The 7989-nt window shown below is 44.2% G+C and overlaps 1 protein-coding gene across 1 annotated transcript in view; it reads left to right on the plus strand.

Moving 5' to 3' along the window:
• The window catches only part of GTDC1 (glycosyltransferase like domain containing 1), a 382022-nt gene that overhangs the window by 305583 nt on the left and 68450 nt on the right, over positions 1 to 7989 (plus strand). The gene's annotated exons all lie outside the window — the stretch shown is intronic.

The raw sequence follows: 7989 nt of genomic DNA on the forward strand, positions 1-7989 counted from the left end.
GGTGGGTGCTTTGGGAGGAACAGTTGGTGAAAGAGCTGGAGGGAGGCAGCATGTCTAGCCTCGCAGTAATAGGCCTTGGGCTATTGATGGTGATTCTGTCTTCCTTTTGTGGGATTAGAGAAGGTCAGAACATGTGGCCTCCTTGCCCCTTTTGCAATTGGTGTCAGAATGGTGGGATTCACTGCAACGGCCCAGACTCACTGGAATATGTGGTTTTGGGAGAAAGAACATAAATGGGAAAGTAAGAAACCTTTGGCTTCTGGATGGGATAAAAGAAACCCATGGATTGAAGCAGCTCTTTTGTTGAGATCGGTCACCCAAAGCAAAAGCTATTCATGGGATTTAGGAGAGGTGGATCTAAATCCTGAGGAATTGGCTAGTTGAATGTATATGGAAATACAGAATGACGAGGAAAAGGTGAGACTTAGAATTCCTTGGTTGCTGTTATCAGCAATAGCTGCAATGGCAGGGAAAAAGAATGTAGAGCAGGGTTGTAGCACTAAATCAAGCTCAGATCCAGTCCAAATAGAGTTACGATCCCTAGTTTCATGGCCTACCCAGAAAGGAAAAAGTGTGTCAGAACAACAGGCAGTACCAGTACGACCACTGTTCACCAAAAAGGCAGTCAAGAAAGGGAACAGGCAAAGCCAAGAAACTATTGACAGCAGAGTATAGTGTGAAAGAGCTGCTTCAGTTTGTAGATCGGTATCATCAGCTTCCCAAGGAACCTTTTCTAAAATGGATTGTGAGAGTGACTAATTTAGGGACGGCGTCTTTAGTTTTGAATACTGCCAAGTGGAAGAGTATGTTTGGATTGATGCAAGACCCACAACTCACTATGGAACAGGCACAAATGTTGATCCAAGATCCATTTACAGGGCAGGTTAACCCAGAGGGAGCAGCTATTCTGTTGGAATGGATAAAATTTGCAGTCAGGTTTGTGCATCCTGAGAAGAGAAACTGCCCCTCTCTCTCTCTAACTGCCCCCTGGAGCACTCCAGAGGAAGCAGCTGATGTGCTGCTTATGCAAGCCATGCTGGAATGGCTTTATGGTGATCGGGATATTCACCCAATGAGAATGCCCCTTACACAGGTCATGGCAGATATGGTAATCAGGGGAGCTCCTTCTACATGGGCACCCCATGTAACTCTGCTGTTGCAAAACAAAGCAATAATTTGATAGGCTGTGTCAGGTCTATTAGCACAACTTCCCCACATGGGTCTTAAAAATGCAAGAAGCATAAGAGTGATTAATAGGAAAATGGAAAGAGGCAATAGGGAAAGAACTTATCTCAACAAGTCGGAGATTTTTCGATGGTTGTTAAGGAATGGGATGAATATAGCAGACATTGATGGAGTCGAGACCAGGGTGCTGATGCAGCACTACAGGAGGTTGGGTGGACCAATGGAAACTCCTTCTGGTCCCCCCACCTTAAGGAGGCCTAGACAAGTTCGTTCTGTTCACTCCACTCATGAGGAGTTTAATAATAGGAACTCCCACTTGGGACCAGTTGAAGCAGAGACTCAGCTAATTGATGAAGCCAGAGACTGACAGGGGGGCCAGGGTCTTCTAGTCCAGCCCCCAGCAGGGGACCTGAGGCTATATGCAAATGTATGGGTAAAATGGCCTGGGGGTGGGGAAGATACCTTCTTGGGACTCCTGGACACAGGAACCCAATGTACCATCATCCCAAAGCCTGTCAATGAAATGTTGAAAGGAGCTCTGGTGGCGTAGTGCCTAAGACACTTGACTGCTAACCAAAAGGTTGGCGGTTCAAACCCACCAGCCACTCCTCAGAAGGAAGATGGGGTAATCTACTTCTGTAGTGATACTGCCTCAGAAACCCAAGAAGGGGTCGCTACGAGTTGGGTCCAACTCGATGGTACATAACAACAACAACAACAAGGTTAGACTAGGGGGATATGGGGATGCAGCAGTTGATGGGACTAAAGTGAAAGTTTGGATGAGAATTGGAAGATTTAAACAGGTGTTGTATGAAGTAGTTACATCTCCTTTACCTGAATGTATTATGGATATTATGTCTAATTGAAGAAATCTCCCTCTACCGGAGCTCTGGTAGCATAGTGGCTAAGGCACTTGACTGCTAACCAGAAGGCTGGCGGTTCAAACCCACCAGCCACTCCTCAGAAGGAAGGTTGGGCAATCCTACTTCCGTAGTGATACTGCCTCGGAAACCCAAGGAGGGGTCGCTATGAGTCGGGCCGACTCGACGGCAAATAACAACAACAACAACCTGATATTATAAAACTGAAGGTGTATAAGTGTGCCCTTAGGCTGGTATTGATTGGATATGCTAAATGGGAACCATTAGAATTGCCGGAACCCACTCAGGTTGTTAACTTGAAACAATACAGGATACCAGGTGGACAGAAAGAAATTAGTGCTTTGATTAAAGACATGCTGAAGGCTGGAATGTTGGTGCCAACAAATTCTCTGTATAACAGCCCTATATGGCCTGTGAAAAAGGCAGATGGCTCATGAAGACAGACAGTAGACTACCGAAGCCTAAATAAAGTAGTGCCACCAGTGGCTTCAGCTGTTCCAGGCATGGTATTGGTGGTGCAGAAAATACACCAGGCCAAAGGAGACTGATATTCAGTGATTAATCTTGCAAATGCCCTTTTCTCCATACCAGTCTCGGAAAAGAGTCAGTCACAGTTTTGCTCTCACATGGGAAGGCTCTCAGTACACCTTCAGAGTTTTGCCCCAGGGTTATTTGAATTCATTAGCTTACTGTCATGGCTTGGTTAGGAGAGACTTGGACTTGGTACAGATTTCAAGTATGGTGATACATTACATTGATGACATTATGTTAATATCAAACACAGAAGAACAGGCTAGGGCAGATTTGAAAACAGTGGTGGCCCACATGAACAATAGAGGCTGGTTAATAAATCCAGCAAAAATCCAGGGCCCTGCCCAAACAGTGAAATTCTTGGGAATAACTTGGGCAGGAGCCACCCATGATATTCCACAGATAACCAAAATTAAGTTACTGTCACTACCTACCCCCAAGACTAAACAGGAAGCCCAACGTTTAATTGGTCTATTTGGATTCTGGAGAACACATATTCCACACCTGGGTATATTGCTGGCTCCTATCCATAAAGCCACCAGGAAGAAAAGTACATTTGAATGGGGGCTGGAGTAACAGCAGGCTATGTCTGAAATACAGAAAGCAGTCTCACTGTCCTTGCCTTTATGTCCTTATGATCCAGATTCAGACATGATTTTGGAGGTGTCTGCTACAATTGCTTATGCAGACTGGAGCTTATGGCAAAAACCTGAGAATGCTGCCCTAAGACGACCACTGGGATTTTGGACTAGAAAATTTCCAGATGCTGCAGCATACACACCATTTGAAAGGCAATTCCTTGCCTGCTATTGGGCATTGATTGAGACTGCTTCAGTGACAGAAGGGCATAAAATTATTATGAGACCTGACATATCCATAATGTCTTGGGTGATGTCAGAGAAACACCCTAATAAGGAAGGTGGTACCCAAAATAGTTCCATAATAAAATGGAAATGTTATTCAAGAATAAGCAACTGGAGGGATGCAAAGAGGCACCCATCATGTCCATGAGCAGATAGCCTCCTTTCCTATAGGTCCTACCCTGGAACCACCCAAGGAGCAGCCAGAACCCATTGCCACATGGACAGTGCCATATGAACAACATTCTGTGGATCAACAGAAGGCTGCTTTTTTCGCAGATGGCAGCTCCAGGGTACATGGACAACAACTGACATGGAAAGCTGCCTCATTAAGACCTGCAGACAGAAAGACCCTTATTGAAGAAGGTAAAAACAGGTCAGCCCAATGGGCTGAACTGCATGCCATCTTCTTAGCTGTCATGGAAGAATTGGGCAATGGTGAGAGCCCATATGTTTGGATTTTCACTGATTCATGGGCAGTCGCCAATGGCCTGGCTATATGGTCAGGCAAATGGGTGATGGGCAATTGGACTATTAAGGGGACCCCTGTGTGGGGCATGGACCTATGGAAAGCACTCTGGGAGTTCAGAGGATGCATTAGAGTAAGCCATGTTGATGCCCATCAGAAGAATACCCTTCCTGGATCAGAAGGTGATTGGAACCAGCAAGTGGATATGTTGGTACGCTCCCTTGAGATAGCCAATTGGGTTCATGAGATGAGTGGACATGGGGGTGCTGCAGCAATGAAGAGATGGGCTGAATCAAGGCACATCCCTCTTGCACCCACTGAGGCACAAAATGCCAATAATGACTGCTCTGTCTTGTCAGCAAGAAAGACAGAGGTTACAGATGGCTATGGGGCAGATTCCCCAGGGGGGAAGGCCCTGCACATAGCTGGCAAGTTGATTATATAGGGCCAATGACACCAGTGGCTCCAGGTGTCTATAAATGGGTCCTCACAGAAATAGATACTTACTCTGGACTGGGCTTTGCTTATCTTGTGACAGATACAAATGCCAAAAACACCATTAAAGGACTGGAATAAAAGATACTGTACCAATTTGGGCCACCAAGTTATATTTCCTCAGACCAAAGAACACACTTTACATCCGTGCAGCAATGGGCCAAAAAACATCATATTAAGTGGACATACCATGGTGCATACCATCCTCAAAGTAATGGTTTGATAAAGAACTGGAATGGGCAATTGAAACATATGTTGTCTAAAACTGGGGGAGATAAAGGCCTAAAGGGCTGGCTCACATGCCTTCATGAATGTGTGCTCACAGTCAACATGAGGAGGGTGAAGGGAGGACCACCACTCAACAGATTCTTATGCTTTTCTGGGGGATCTAGGGAAGAAGGGGTGGGGAAGATGCTGGTGCCACTGTACAGTTTTGCCCCACATCACCTAACGTTGCTTTCTTCCTGCCAGAAGCTGTGGTCCCTGGACCTGGGATACAGCTGCAGGTGCCAGAGGCTGGGGTGATCCCTAAGCAAGAAAATGTTTCTATACCTCTGAACCTGTATGCCAGAATTCCCAAGGGCCTTATGGGATGGATTGTACCTTCTCCCCATCTGGCCAAACTAAGGCTGATGGTGAATACTACCATCTGCCCAGTGTTTGAGATAGCCCACTAGTTTTGTACCTGTGTAACCATACCCAGCATGAATGGGAGTGTACTGAGGGGGAAGCACTTGCTAGACTGATCTTGCTACCAGCAATCTGTACAGGCACAATAGCTGAATTTGATGTCCCCTCCCAAGGTGGGAAAGTCTGGGTAAAAATAAATGACAAATGTAAGGAAGGAGAAATAATAGCTGAAGGTAAAGGAATGAATAAAAGGGTTATGCAGAGGGGAAAATCCAACATTGTGCTAATACCTAAAGATAGACTCAGAACAAGGGAATAATACTATCTCAGTTAAATATTATCAGATACTATAGTGGCTAAGGCACTTGACTGCTCACCAGATGGCTGGCGGTTCAAACCCATCAGCCACTCCTCGGAAGGAAGGTTGGGCAATCCTACTTCCGTAGTGATACTGCCTCGGAAACCCAAGGAGGGGTCGCTATGAGTCAGGGCTGACTCGACGGGCACATAACAACAACAACATAGACTCGATGGCAAATAACAACAACAACAACAACATAAGGATGATAATGAGAAAAATTTTTGGATCAGATGGACAAATAAGCTGACCTGAATGGCTGGTATCTGAATAATCTCACCCTTAGGACTCTTTGCCTTGCTGAAAGACTAATTGTTAAAGACCTTGGGGCCAGTAATATGATTGGGAGGGGCAAATTAATCTTTCAAGTATGAAAGGGCTAACGGCTAGAAGAGCCAGGGGGTGCAATGCAGTGAATTGCTTGATGTGGCCCTTCTAGCCATTGTCCTCCATTCTGTGATGTTTTGTAAATCCTATTATCTATGCCTGTTTAGGGTGGTGTGGTAGTTAAGTTCAGGTATCAACTTGGCTGGACAGCTTGTAATAGTCCTTCAAGTCCTTCACTGTAATGACTGGCAATTGGCTCTGTGATGGGATTTGCCTTGAGCTGCTGAAGGTTAAAGCCATCCACTTAGGTTATTTCTGTTGGGACAACACAGGTGGAATGTATCCTGAGTCCTGCCTTGCTGGAGGGTATAATTCAAATCACCACCCTTAGCTTCCTTGAGGATATACCTATGAATCTCCTGGGAAGATTCGCCCTCCTCTTGCTCTGGTTTTGTGTCTTAGCTCATCTTCTTCTCACCCCTGGATTTGAGACAGAGCTGTCATCTGATCTGCTGAGCAAGGTTCATCAAACCCCGAGAATTGGGAGGATCCTCCAGACCTGCTCAAGGACCCAGGACTCGCCAGCCTGCCAGCCTCCACCACTACTACGTGAGATGAACCCTTGGGTGTCTAGTGAGTTCTGTGAGGCATTAGAGCAAAATACAGAACCCTAAGACTAGGAAAATTACTGGGAGGAGGAGGAGTCTGAATGTCTGAAATGATGGAGTGATACAGTAGTTTGGACATTTGGGACATCTTTAACCTCCGCCTCATAGGGACTGGCCTTGAGCTGATCTTTCTGAGGGAAATTGTTCAAGCACAAGGTATATGCAATATAGTGAAAAAGCAAATAACACCTTAGTGTTATGAAAATAGTTAGATTTTTCATACTCCTTGAGAGAGTCTTGATAACCCCCAGGGATTCACACATTATACTTTGAGAATTCCTGTCAAGTGGTATTGATAATGACACATGTAAAAATATGTCTGCCAACAACCATTGGAATTGCCACATTTGTAGTTCTTACAGATTAATTTGTCTTACCCTGAGTATTAAAAATTTTTTAACAATTTTTCCTTTGCGGTTGATACCAAACAAATTTTCACCATATATAAGAAATCTCTTTCAGCCCAGACCAAACAGAATTTGCCTCAACATGAATTAAGTCATTATGAGTACTATTTCTATGATATAAGAAATTCTGTTCTGGTATTAAAGCCTCATATGTGTGGCCTATAAGTGGGCAGACTCTGGTTAAGGAGTGTAGAGATAGGAGAGGACTGTGAGACATGTTGAGGAGTTTTAAATGATGAAAGTAGCTATAATTATATATCCCATGACCTGCTCACTTAGGATGTGGAAAAACTGCTAAGAGTTTTTTTGCTTGAAATGACTTTTGTGGACTACATAGTATTTGCAAGTCCACAAGCCCCAAAATTTGACCTTGATTTTATCCCACCTGAATTTAGAGACTATATGAAGAATACATTTGATCCATTGAACATGAATGACCGAAGAACAGACAAGTTGTGGGATGACAACAGAAACATCATATATGGAGAAAGCAAAAGGTCATTTAAAAGACAGGAAAGGTACGCAAAGATATAGACAATAGAAGCAAATACAATTACATATACAACACTGCAGTATCACTAACACCAAATACCAGGCTACAGATTAATGTATAGACAGGTGAGAAGAGTAGGTAGGGGTAGGCAAACATCAGTACACCCTAGACCAAGGATAGATTTGGCTGTTGGTAATCTTACATATGCACTTGTGCTATAAAATTAGCCACATACATTACAGAAGCAACAGTAAACAGAGTTGGAGTTACTTCTCAGAAACAACTAAACATCTTGTGATAGAGTCACCAGGCCTGGGGGCTCGGGACCATAGTCTTGACATCATGCTCAATTGGCACACATAGTTCATAAAAATTTTGTTCCACAACCTAATTTGGTGAGTAACAACTGAAGTCTTAAAAGCTTTTGAGTGGCCTTCTAAGATGCAGCTAATGGTCTCCTCTTGTCTGGAGCAAAGAAGAGTGAAGATCAAAGTTGTCTGGAAACAATTAGTCCAAAGATAAGAAGGACCACGAGGACCTCAGCCTCCACAACCCGAAAGTAGAAGTAGATGGTGCCAACTACCAATGTCAACCGCTCAGAAAGGGATCCAATTTGGAGATCCTGGATAGAGTGAGAGAAAAACTGAAACAAAATTCAAAAGCACAAAAATAACTAGAATTGCTG

This window comes from Orycteropus afer, unplaced genomic scaffold (genome assembly GCF_000298275.1).
Source record: "Orycteropus afer afer isolate SDZICR_OR568_19922 unplaced genomic scaffold, OryAfe1.0 scaffold00023, whole genome shotgun sequence".
In the NCBI taxonomy this organism is placed as follows: Eukaryota; Metazoa; Chordata; class Mammalia; order Tubulidentata; family Orycteropodidae; genus Orycteropus; species Orycteropus afer.